Below are 1,079 nucleotides of genomic sequence, written 5' to 3'. Positions count from 1 at the left end.
GGAATAATGTAGGCGGTGCACTTGAGTCAAATGTTAAAGAACAATACTAATGTTTCTATAAGTGCTCATTGAACACGTACAATAAATCTGGTACATATTGGATTATATTTAACTGAGCTATAACTGTTAGAATGATCTAGGGAGCACACTTGAGTTAAATGTTAAACAACAATACCAATGTGTCTAGAAATGCTCATAGATAACGCCCCAAAAATCTGGTACAGATAGGATGATGTATCATTGAGATATAACTGTTGGAATAATCTAGGGGGCGAACTAGAGTCATATGTTAAACCACTATATCAATGTGTCTGAAAGTGCTCACTGATGACGCACAATAAATCTGGTGCAGATCTGATGTTGTATCACTGATCTATAACTAATCTATTACTAATTAATAATAATAATAGGTGATAATAAGTAATAATAGGTGCCTTCCATAATGCACTGCCTTCCTTGCATGTTGAACCAAAATGGCTCCATATGTTACTCAGTTTCCGTGAAGAGTTTTCTCCTATTCATTTCCTATGGTAAATTTGGCATTTTTCTTAGCGAAATATGTCACCATGGTAATGGCAAATGCCAATAAAAGTAATTGCACACTTCCCGGAGCCGGGCCGGTCGTTTTGAAATAACTTTAGTGGGGGTCCACATTGCGGTTTGGGCCGCATTAAAGTTGAAAAATATATGCTTTTCAGGTGTACAATAATAAGTGGGCAGTCATCAACTAATTCCTGGAGTTGGTGAAATATTGCATCTTTGTTCGCAAATTACGTCATCATGGTAACTTGAAATGCCAATAAAAGTAATAGCACACATCACGGGGCCGAGCCAGTCGTTTTGATGTAAATTTTGTGGGGGTAGACGCTGTGGTTCGGGCCACATTAACGGAGATAGAAATGTAGACATTCTTCCCAGGTGTAGAATAATAGGTGCCTGCCATGCATTAGCATGGCAGTCCCCAATAAAGAAACCCTTACTGGGTGTAGAATAATAGGTGGCTTCCATGCCTTTGCATGCGAAGCAATGCATTGCTTTCCTATGCATTGCAATGGCAGCCCCCAATAAAGAAATAAAGA

Source organism: Nematolebias whitei, chromosome 4 (assembly GCF_014905685.2).
Source record: "Nematolebias whitei isolate Nwh7 chromosome 4, NemWhi1, whole genome shotgun sequence".
Lineage (NCBI taxonomy): Eukaryota > Metazoa > Chordata > Actinopteri > Cyprinodontiformes > Rivulidae > Nematolebias > Nematolebias whitei.
Note: the sequence above shows the minus strand (reverse complement) of the source record.